The 12,314-nt window shown below is 55.7% G+C and overlaps 1 pseudogene across 1 annotated transcript in view; it reads right to left on the reverse strand.

Annotated features, from left to right (window-relative positions):
• The window catches only part of LOC144954260 (alpha-adducin-like), a 75,063-nt pseudogene that overhangs the window by 41,748 nt on the left and 21,001 nt on the right, over positions 1-12,314 (reverse strand). The window lies entirely within an intron of this gene.

Below are 12,314 nucleotides of genomic sequence, written 5' to 3' on the forward strand. Positions count from 1 at the left end.
CCACAACTGACACTGACCACAGACAGAGCCTGTGTGTGCGTCTGTGTGTGTGCGTCTGTGTGTGTGCGTCTGTGTGTGTGTGCGTGTCTGTGTGTGTGCGTCTGTGTGTGTGCGTGTCTGTGTGTGTGCGTGTCTGTGTGTGTGTGTCTGTGTGTGTGTCTGTGTGTGTGCGTCTGTGTGTGTGCGTCTGTGCGTGTGCGTGTCTATGTGTGCGTGTCTGTGTGTGTGTCTCTGTGTGTGTGTTGTCTGTCTGTGTCTGTCTGTGTGTGTCTGTGTGTGTGTATGTGTCTGTGTGTGTTATTTGTCTGTGTGTGTGTTATTTGTCTGTGTGTCTGTGCACACGCGGGTCTGTGTGTCTGTGTGCCTGTGTGTGTATGCGTATGTCTATGCGTGAGTGTCTGTGTGTGTGTCTGTGTGAGTGTCTGTGTGTGTGTCTGTGTGTGTGTCTGTGTGTGTGTGTGTCTGTGTACATGCTGGTGTGTCTGTGTGAGTGTCTGTGTCTGTCTGTGTGTGTCTGTGTGAGTGTCTGTGTGTGTCTTTATGTGCATGCGTGTGTCTGTGTGTGTCTGTGTGTGTGTCTGTGTGAGTGTCTGTGTGAGTGTCTGTGTGAGTGTCTGTGTGAGTGTCTGTGTGTCTGTGTGAGTGTCTGTGAGTGTCTGTGTGCGAGTGTCTGTGTGTGTCTTTGTCTGCATGCGTGTGTCTTTGTCTGCATGCGTGTGTCTGTGTGTGTCTGTGCGAGTGCGTTTGTGTGTGTTGTGTAGTGGTTAGCGCTACGCTCACGGCCATCACCAGTGACGATCATCTGAACCGGTCCTGGACCTCCCCTAGGTCGACTCAGCCCCAAATCAGTACCTTGTGGGAAGACAAAGGCGGCCGGGCGTGGTGCCGGTAGCCTTCATAGGCGCTGCTCGCTAACAGCACTTGCCCCTACAGTCTTGTTAAGGCTACACGGGGGATCTTTGTCTTTGTATATCAGTGTACCATGTGGGTGAGTGGGTGGGGGATTGCAGTTGACGTAATGGTATTAGGCAGCCGTCTCAAGTCGGACCTCCTCGTGCACCTAGCCTGGCACAGCAGTACAACCCATGGCACCTGCAGGGTCTGTCCCGTGACCTCCTCCTCATGCACCTAGCCTGGCACAGCAGTACAACCCATGGCACCTGCAGGGTCTGTCCCGTGACCTCCTCGTGCACCTAGCCTGGCACAGCAGTACAACCCATGGCACCTGCAGGGTCTGTCCCGTGACCTCCTCCTCATGCACCTAGCCTGGCACAGCAGTCAACCCGTGGCACCTGCAGGGTCTGCCCCGTGACCTCCTCCTCATGCACCTAGCCTGGCACAGCAGCACAACCCATGGCACCTGCAGGGTCTGTCCCGTGACCTCCTCCTCATGCACCTAGCCTGGCACAGCAGCACAACCCATGGCACCTGCAGGGTCTGTCCCGTGACCTCCTCCTCGTGCACCTAGCCTGGCACAGCAGTACAACCCATGGCACCTGCAGGGTCTGTCCCGTGACCTTCTCCTCATGCACCTAGTCTGGCACAGCAGTACAACCCATGGCACCTGCAGGGTCTGTCCCGTGACCTCCTCCTCATGCACCTAGCCTGGCACAGCAGTACAACCCATGGCACCTACAGGGTCTGTCCCGTGACCTCCTCATGCACCTAGCCTGGCACAGCAGTACAACCCATGGCACCTGCAGGGTCTGTCCCGTGACCACCTGCTCATGCACCTAGCCTGGCACAGCAGTACAACCCATGGCACCTGCAGGGTCTGTCCCGTGACCTTCTCCTCATGCACCTAGTCTGGCACAGCAGTACAACCCATGGCACCTGCAGGGTCTGTCCCGTGACCTCCTCCTCATGCACCCAGCCTGGTACAGCAGTACAACCCATGGCACCTACAGGGTCTGTCCCGTGACCTCCTCATGCACCTAGCCTGGCACAGCAGTACAACCCATGGCACCTGCAGGGTATGTCCCGTGACCTCCTCCTCATGCACCTAGCCTGGCACAGCAGTACAACCCATGGCACCTACAGGGTCTGTCCCGTGACCTCCTCCTCATGCACCTAGTCTGGCACAGCAGTACAACCCATGGCACCTGCTGGGTCTGTCCCGTGACCTCCTCATGCACCTAGCCTGGCACAGCAGCACAACCCATGGCACCTGCAGGGTCTGTCCCGTGACCTCCTCGTGCACCTAGCCTGGCACAGCAGCACAACCCATGGCACCTGCAGGGTCTGTCCCGTGACCTCCTCATGCACCTAGCCTGGCACAGCAGCACAACCCATGGCACCTGCAGGGTCTGTCCCGTGACCTCCTCGTGCACCTAGCCTGGCACAGCAGTACAACCCATGGCACCTACAGGGTCTGTCCCGTGACCTCCTCGTGCACCTAGCCTGGCACAGCAGTACAACCCATGGCACCTACAGGGTCTGTCCCGTGACCTCCTCATGCACCTAGCCTGGCACAGCAGTACAACCCATGGCACCTGCAGGGTCTGTCCCGTGACCTCCTCCTCATGCACCTAGTCTGGCACAGCAGCACAACCCATGGCACCTGCAGGGTCTGTCCCGTGACCTCCTCCTCGTGCACCTAGCCTGGCACAGCAGTACAACCCATGGCACCTGCAGGGTCTGTCCCGTCGACACTTCACGTGGTGGCCTCAAGGTGCACCTAGCCTGGCACAGGTGTCGTGGTGCCGTCACCGCCACGTACCGGCGATGGTATCGCAATCGGTGAGTTCTTAGCGCTGAACGATTTGGGGAAACTATCACATTGCGATATTTCTGACAGATATTACGATTTGATTTGCGATTAAAAGTCAAGTTTCATCTTCTTGGTTCTTTCGGTAAAGTCGTCACGTAGAAGGGAAGTAATAAAATAATAAAAATAAAACATAATAAAATGAAATAATTGACACGACGTTTCGGCTGCAACGCAAGCAGCCGTCTTCAGGTGAAGAATGCTTGCGTTGTAGCCGAAACGTCGTGAGAATTATTTCATTTTATTATGTTTTATTTTTATTATTGTATTACGTTATATTTTTATTATTTTATTATGTTTCATTTTTATTATTTTATTACTTCCCTTCTACGTGACGACTTTACCGAAAGAACCAAGAAGATGAATCCCTGCTGCTGCAGTCACGAAAGAAGCTTCAAATCGAAAGTTGATACTGATGTAGTTGATATTTTAGTCTTTAACGTGGTGGTTTAGCCGCTGCAGCTCCTTACTATTAAAATTCCTTCCCTTTATTACTAACTTGATACAGCAGCTGTCGTGGCTGTGACGGTTCCACCTGAAGACGGAAGCTTGCGTTGCCTCCGAAACGTCGTGAGAATTATTTTAGTGTTTCATTCTTATTATTTTATTACTTCCCTTCTACATCAGTATCATCAATATACTAAATATACTCAGCGAGCGTGGCTGTGACGGTTCCACCTGAAGACGGAAGCTTGCGTTGCCTCCGAAACGTCGTGATTTTTATTTTATTTTACTTTTATTGTCATTTTTTCTTTACCTACGTGACTTTACCGAAAAAAAACCCCTAAGAAGAGCAATTCACATATATTTTCACTTGTCATCCTTGCATTAGAACATCTTTAGCAGTTCATATTTTCATGGTATCACGCGATAAAGCTCCATCGCACGTTTCAAATCTATTACACAGCGGATACTGAAGTGAAACTTGACTTTCGATGTAAAGCTTCTTTCGTGACTGCAGCAGCAGGGATTCATCTTCTTGGTTCTTTCGGTAAAGTCTTCACGTAGAAGGGAAGTAATAAAATAATAAAAATAAAACATCATTAAATAATAAAAATATAACGTAATACAATAATAAAAATATAACATAATAAAATTGTAAAAATAAAACGTTAAATTATAAAAATAAAACAATAAAATTATAAAACAATAAAATTTCGATTTAAAGCTTTCGTGACTGCAGGGATTCATCTTCTTGGTTCTTTCGGTAAAGTCGTCACGTAGAAGGGAAGTAATAAAATAATAAAAATAAAACATCATTAAATAAAATAATTCTCACGACGTTTCGGCTACAACGCAAGCATTCTTCACCTGAAGACGGCTGCTTGCGTTGCAGCCGAAACGTCGTGAGAATTATTTTATTTTATTAAATTAAATTTTTTTGTACCTACATCACTTTACCGAAAAAACCTTGCAGTCACGAAAGCTTCAAATCTAGAATTATATGAATTGCGTCCAACATGCATTCACAAAAATGTTTTAATTGAGATGGAACAATCAAACATAGAACAATTAAGTTAAATAAAGTCATAGTAATACAAAAATAAATCAATTCACAAAATAGCGATTTTTCAAATCGCTAAAAAATCGCAGCCCTTTGCGATTCACCAATCAACTGTTTCAAAGTGCGATTAATCGATTTCAAATCGATTAATTGTTCAGCCCTGGCGTGTGTACGCTAAAGTGTCGATGTGTGAGTGGGCGCGTGAGTGGGCGGTTCTGTAATTGATATCGAGGGTGGATCTCAAGCCGCGTGCGGCTTTTGTGGAAGCGAAATCCCATCTGGACAAGATTCCCGCAGCGAATCCACACCAGTCACACTCGCACACACACACGCACGCTCAGACACACACTCACACACTCGCACACACTCGCACACACTCACTCACACTCGCACACACTCGCACACACTCGCACACACACTCACACGCACGCACACTCGCACACACACACGCACGCTCAGACACACACTCACACACTCGCACACACTCGCACGCACGCTCAGACACACACTCACACGCACGCTCAGACACACACTCACACACTCGCACACACTCACACACACTCGCACACACTCGCACACGCACTCACACTCGCACACACACTCGCACGCTCAGACACACACTCACACACTCACTCACACTCACTCGCACACACTCGCACACACTCGCACACACTCGCACGCACACTCAGACACACACTCACACGCTCAAACACACACTCACGCTCACACACACGCTCACACACTCAGATACACTCACAGACACTCACACACTCACGCACACTCACACGCACGCACACACGCTCAGACACACACTCACGCTCAGACACACACTCACACACACGCTCACACACACTCACACACTCACACGCACGCTCAGACACACACTCACACACTCACGCTCACACACACGCTCACACACTCAGATACACTCACAGACACTCACACACTCACACTCACATGCACGCACACACGCTCAGACACACACTCACGCTCAGACACACACTCACACACACGCACGCTCACACACACTCACACACTCACACACACTCGCACACACTCACACGCTCAAACACACACTCACGCTCACACACACGCTCACACACTCAGATACACTCACAGACACTCACACTCACACGCTCAGACACACACTCACGCTCAGACACACACTCACACACACGCACGCTCACACACACTCACACACACTCGCACACACTCACGCTCAAACACACACTCACGCTCACACACACGCTCACACACTCAGATACACTCACAGACACTCACACACTCACACTCACGCACACTCACACTCACACGCACGCTCACACGCACACACGCTCAGACACACACTCACACACACGCACGCTCACACACACTCACACACTCACACACACACACGCTCAGACACACACTCACACACACTCGCACACACTCACGCTCAAACACACACTCACGCTCACACACACGCTCACACACTCAGATACACTCACAGACACTCACACACTCACACTCACGCACACTCACACGCACGCTCACACGCACACACACACACGCTCAGACACACACTCACACACACGCACGCTCACACACACTCACACACACTCGCACACACTCACGCTCAAACACACACTCACGCTCACACACACGCTCACACACTCAGATACACTCACAGACACTCACACACTCACACTCACGCACACTCACACGCACGCTCACACGCACACACACACACGCTCAGACACACACTCACACACACGCACGCTCACACACACTCACACACTCACACACACACACGCTCAGACACACACTCACACACACGCACGCTCACACACACTCACACACACGCTCACACACTCGCACGCACGCTCACACACTCACACACTCACGCTCACGCTCACACTCACGCTCACACGCACGCTCACACACACTCACACACACTCGCACACACTCACGCTCAAACACACACTCACGCTCACACACACGCTCACACACTCAGATACACTCACAGACACTCACACACTCACACTCACGCACACTCACACGCACGCTCACACGCACACACACACACGCTCAGACACACACTCACACACACGCACGCTCACACACACTCACACACTCACACACACACACGCTCAGACACACACTCACACACACGCACGCTCACACACACTCACACACACGCTCACACACTCGCACGCACGCTCACACACTCACACACTCACGCTCACACTCACGCTCACACGCACGCTCACACGCACACTCACACACTCGCACGCACTCGCACACACACTCACACACTCACACGCACACACGCTCACACACTCACACGCACACACGCTCACACACTCACACGCACACTCACACGCACGCTCACACACTCGCACGCACGCTCACACACTCTCACACACACGCTCACACTCACGCTCACACGCACGCTCACACACTCGCACGCACTCGCACACACTCACACACACGCACACACGCTCACACACTCACACGCACACACGCTCACACACTCACACGCACACTCACACGCACGCTCACACACTCGCACGCACGCTCACACACGCACGCTCACACACTCACGCTCACACGCACGCTCACACGCACGCTCACACACACACTCACACACTCGCACACACTTGCACGCACTCGCACACACACTCACACACTCACACGCTCCCACACTCACACACACGCTCACACACTCGCACGCACGCTCACACACACGCTCACACACACGCTCACACGCTCCCACACTCACACACACGCTCACACACACTCCCACACACTCACGCACTCCCACTCACACACACGCTCACATCCGCAGTCACGTCAACAACCCCCGTCGTCACTCCCACACAGAGCCACACAAATGCAAAGGTCCCCCGTGTAGCCTTCAAAGCTGTCGGGGCAAGTGCTGCGAATAGCAGCAGCAGCGTCGCCGTCGAAGGCTACCGGCCACTGTGGCTACAGCGCTACACACACCCACTCACCCACTCACCTACTCACTCACTCACTCACCTACTCACTCACTCACCTACTCACTCACCCACTCACCCACTCACCCACTCACTCACCCACTCACCCACTCACTAGTGACAACACACACACACATACACACACAGACACTCACATTCACTCACCCACTCATTCACCCACTCACCCACTCACCTACTCACTCACTCACCCACTCACTCACTCACTAGTGACACACACACACAGACACACACACACAGACACACACACACAGACACACACACACACAGAGGGGGAGGGTGACCACTACCACCACCACGCCCGGCCGCCTTTGTCTCTCCCCCAGTGTCACACGCACACAGACACTCACATTCACTCACCCACTCACCTACTCACTCACCCACTCACCCACTCACTCACCCACTCACTAGTGACACACACACACAGACAGACACACGCACACAGACACTCACATTCACTCACCCACTCACCTACTCACTCACTCACTCACCCACTCACCCACTTACTCACCCACTCACCCACTCACCCACTTACTCACCTACTCACTCACTCACTCACTAGTGACACACACACACAGACACACACACAGACACTCACATTCACTCACCCACTCACCCACTCACTCACTAGTGACACACACACACAGAGACACACACACACACAGACACACACACAGACACACACACAGACACACACACAGACACACACACAGACACACACACAGACACACACACACACAGACACACACACAGAGGGGGTGGGTGATCAGCACCACCACCACTACGCCCGGCCGCCTTGGTCTCTCCCCCAGTGGCGATGTGTACCACTAAACACAGCTGCACCAGGTACTCATTTGAGGCCGAGTTGACCTAGGGGAGAAGACCCACGATAGGGTTTAGATAACCGTCACCAGTGCTGCTGGTGGTGGTCGTGAGTGGTAATCGAACTCGGATTCTGAGAGAGAGACACCCAGACCCAGGGCTTGAACCCTGACCCCAGGGTCTCAGTGTCTCCGACACGGCCATCGTGAACCCCCTGAGAGAGACACCCAGACCCAGGGCTTGAACCCTGACCCCAGGGTCTCAGTGTCTCCGACACGGCCATCGTGAACCCCCTGAGAGAGACACCCAGACCCAGGGCTTGAACCCTGACCCCAGGGTCTCAGTGTCTCCGACACGGCCATCGTGAACCCCCTGAGAGAGACACCCAGACCCAGGGCTTGAACCCTGACCCCAGGGTCTCAGCGTCTCCGACACGGCCATCGTGAACCCCCTGAGAGAGAGAGAGAGACCCAGACCCAGGGCTTGAACCCTGACCCCAGGGTCTCAGTGCCTCCGACACGGCCATCGTGAACCCCCTGAGAGAGAGAGAGACACCCAGACCCAGGGCTTGAACCCTGACCCCAGGGTCTCAGTGCCTCCGACACGGCCATCGTGAACCCCCTGAGAGAGAGACACCCAGACCCAGGGCTTGAACCCTGACCCCAGGGTCTCAGTGTCTCCGACACGGCCATCGTGAACTCCCTGAGAGAGAGACACCCAGACCCAGGGCTTGAACCCTGACCCCAGGGTCTCAGTGTCTCCTACACGACCATCGTGAACCCCCTGAGAGAGAGAGAGACACCCAGACCCAGGGCTTGAACCCTGACCCCAGGGTCTCAGTGTCTCCCACATGGCCATCGTGAACCCCCTGTGAGGGGAGCGGCAGCGTGGGCAGCAGCGAAGGCTCTGTTACAATTTAACTCGGAGATCAAAGTTCAACTGAAGAAACTCGTTTGATGGGCAGGGAGAGGTGAGTGTAGGTGAGTGGGGGCGTGAGTGCGTGGGTGGGTGAGTGGGTGAGTGGGTGAGTGAATGAGTCGGTGAGTGGGTGGATGAGTGGGTGAGTGAGTGAGTCGGTGAGTGGCTGGGTGAGTGGGTGAGTGAGTGAGTCGGTGAGTGGGTGGGTGAGTGGGTGGGTGAGTGGGTGAGTGGGTGGGTGAGTGGGTGAGTGGGTGAGTGAGTGAGTCGGTGAGTGGGTGGGTGAGTGGGTGAGTGGGTGAGTGGGTGGGTGAGTGGGTGAGTGAGTGAGTCGGTGAGTGGGTGAGTGGGTGAGTGGGTGGGTGAGTGGGTGAGTGAGTGAGTCGGTGAATGGGTGGGTGAGTGGGGGGGTGAGTGGAGGGGTGAGTAAGTGGGGGGCTGAGTGGGGGGGGTGGGTGGAGGCGTGAGTGGGTGGGTGAGTGAGTGAGTCGGTGAGTGGGTGGGTGAGTGGGTGGGTGAGTGAGTGGGGGGTGAGTGAGTGGGTGAGTGAGTGGGTGGGTGAGTGAGTGAGTCGGTGAGTGGGTGGGTGAGTGGGTGGGTGAGTGAGTGGGGGGTGAGTGAGTGGGTGAGTGAGTGGGGGGGTGAGTGAGTGAGTCGGTGAGTGGGTGGGTGAGTGGGTGGGTGAGTGAGTGGGGGGTGAGTAAGTGGGTGAGTGAGTGAGTGGGGGGGTGAGTGAGTGAGTCGGTGAGTGGGTGGGTGAGTGAGTGGGTGAGTGGGTGAGTGGGGGGGTGAGTAGAGGGGTGAGTGGATTGGTGAGTGGAGGGTTGAGTAAGTGGGAGGGTGAGTGGGGGAGGGTGAGTGGAGGGGGGTGAGTGGGGGGGGGGGGGTGAGGGGTGAGTGGAGGGGGGTGAGTGGGGGGGGGTGAGTGGAGGGGTGAGTGAGTGGGGGGCTGAGTGAGTGGGGGGCTGAGTGAGTGGGGGGCTGAGTGAGTGGGGGGCTGAGTGAGTGGGGAGCTGAGTGAGTGGGGAGCTGAGTGAGTGGGGGGCTGAGTGAGTGGGGAGCTGAGTGAGTGGGGGGCTGAGTGAGTGGGGGGCTGAGTGAGTGGGGAGCTGAGTGAGTGGGGGGCTGAGTGAGTGGGGGGCTGAGTGAGTGGGGGGCTGAGTGAGTGGGGGGCTGAGTGAGTGGGGGGCTGAGTGAGTGAGGAGCTGAGTGAGTGGGGGGCTGAGTGAGTGGGGGGCTGAGTGAGTGGGGGGCTGAGTGAGTGGGGGGCTGAGTGAGTGGGGGGCTGAGTGAGTGGGGAGCTGAGTGAGTGGGGGGCTGAGTGAGTGGGGGGCTGAGTGAGTGGGGGGCTGAGTGAGTGGGGGGCTGAGTGAGTGGGGAGCTGAGTGAGTGGGGGGCTGAGTGAGTGGGGGGCTGAGTGAGTGGGGGGCTGAGTGAGTGGGGGGCTGAGTGAGTGGGGGGCTGAGTGAGTGGGGGGCTGAGTGAGTGGGGAGCTGAGTGAGTGGGGGGCTGAGTGAGTGGGGGGCTGAGTGAGTGGGGGGCTGAGTGAGTGGGGGGCTGAGTGAGTGGGGAGCTGAGTGAGTGGGGGGCTGAGTGAGTGGGGGGCTGAGTGAGTGGGGGGCTGAGTGAGTGGGGGGCTGAGCGAGTGGGGAGCTGAGTGAGTGGGGGGCTGAGTGAGTGGGGAGCTGAGTGAGTGGGGGGCTGAGCGAGTGGGGAGCTGAGCGAGTGGGGAGCTGAGTGAGTGGGGAGCTGAGTGAGTGGGGAGCTGAGTGAGTGGGGAGCTGAGTGAGTGGGGAGCTGAGTGAGTGGGGGGCTGAGTGAGTGGGGAGCTGAGTGAGTGGGGAGCTGAGTGAGTGGGGAGCTGAGTGAGTGGGGGGCTGAGTGAGTGGGGAGCTGAGTGAGTGGGGAGCTGAGTGAGTGGGGGGCTGAGTGAGTGGGGGGCTGAGTGAGTGGGGGGCTGAGTGAGTGGGGGGCTGAGTGAGTGGGGGGCTGAGTGAGTGGGGGGCTGAGTGAGTGGGGAGCTGAGTGAGTGGGGGGCTGAGTGAGTGGGGAGCTGAGTGAGTGGGGGGCTGAGTGAGTGGGGAGCTGAGTGAGTGGGGGGCTGAGTGAGTGGGGGGCTGAGTGAGTGGGGGGCTGAGTGAGTTGGGGGCTGAGTGAGTGGGGGGCTGAGTGAGTGGGGAGCTGAGTGAGTGGGGAGCTGAGTGAGTGGGGAGCTGAGTGAGTGGGGGGCTGAGTGAGTGGGGGGCTGAGTGAGTGGGGGGCTGAGTGAGTGGGGGGCTGAGTGAGTGGGGGGCTGAGTGAGTGGGGGGCTGAGTGAGTGGGGGGCTGAGTGATGTCAGGGTGATTGTTGTTGTTGTCGTTGCTGCTGTTAGAGTAATAACCACGGCAGCAGAGGGGGCAGGCTGGCTGAGCGAGTGGTGGGTCTGCGGTTGGGGTGCCCGATAGCGTCTCCCGCCTGCGGACGCGACTGTGGCGAGGGGAGTGCGCGACGGAAAACAATCGGCGCGCTCTCGCTCACAAACACCGCAGACTCACCACACAGAGGTCCACAGACTCACCACCACACAGAGACCCATTGACTCACCACACAGACTCACCACACAGACTCACCACACAGACTCACCACACAGACTCACCACACAGACTCACCACACAGACTCACCACACAGACTCACCACACAGACTCACCACACAGAGACCCAAAGACTCACCACACAGAGACCCAAAGACTCACCACACAGACTCACCACACAGAGACCCAAAGACTCACCACCACACAGAGATCCATAGACTCACCACACAGAGACCCAAAGACTCACCACACAGAGACCCAAAGACTCACCACACAGAGACCCAAAGACTCACCACACAGACTCACCACACAGAGACCCAAAGACTCACCACACAGAGACCCATAGACTCACCACACCGACTCACCACACCGACTCACCACACAGACTCACCACACAGAGACCCATATACTCACCACACAGGGAGTGTTGATTCTGTAGCCCACCCTCTGCTAACATTCACTCACCTAGGCCACACAGCGCGGCCAGGGAACCGGCCATTGTGAACCTTGTCGGGACCACGCCAACACAAACACTGGCAGGCACTACGCAAGCCAAGGGTCCATCACAGGGTTCACGGTGGCCATGTGGGAGACGCTGAGACCCTGGGTCTGGGTGTCTCTCTCTCTCTCAGGGGGTTCACGGTGGCCGTGTCAGAGACACTGAGACCCTGGGGTCAGGGTTCAAGCCCTGGTTCTGGGTGTCTCTCTCTCTCAGGGGGTTCACAGTGGCCGTGT

Source organism: Lampetra fluviatilis, unplaced genomic scaffold (assembly GCF_964198595.1).
Source record: "Lampetra fluviatilis unplaced genomic scaffold, kcLamFluv1.1 SCAFFOLD_259, whole genome shotgun sequence".
Taxonomy (NCBI): domain Eukaryota; kingdom Metazoa; phylum Chordata; class Hyperoartia; order Petromyzontiformes; family Petromyzontidae; genus Lampetra; species Lampetra fluviatilis.